This window comes from Propithecus coquereli, unplaced genomic scaffold (assembly GCF_000956105.1).
Source record: "Propithecus coquereli isolate 6110/MARCELLA unplaced genomic scaffold, Pcoq_1.0 Scaffold75, whole genome shotgun sequence".
NCBI lineage: Eukaryota > Metazoa > Chordata > Mammalia > Primates > Indriidae > Propithecus > Propithecus coquereli.
The window spans coordinates 6,135,766-6,136,203 of NW_012153618.1; positions in this window are offsets into that span (position 1 = coordinate 6,135,766).

Genomic DNA, 438 nt, shown 5'->3' on the forward strand with positions numbered 1-438 from the left:
TACCAATTCTGTTTTATGTTAAGACTAAATTGAATTTTATTTAATTCAATAAACTTTTCTCTTTTACTCAGAAGAGAGCACTAGCTATAAAATAACCTGTAATTTTTACCTATGTCTGTGAAGATGTCTACTTTTATATAAGTAAAATAACCATATGCCTATTTAAATAATTTTATTTCCATAGATAGAGTAAAACTAATGTTTAAACTTAATGATACTTCATATCATGATATTAGAAAGCTTTAAATTTCACATTACGGGAATTACCAAGATATGATTCCTAATCTCTACTATTATAGTGTTTAAAATCCATGATTACTTAAAATAATAGGCTGCAGTTCCTTTGCCTCAAGTTTTACATAAAAGTTTATCTAACATATTATACTTTAACTACAAGTATCATATATATTATCTGAGCCTAAAAAGATATTATGCATG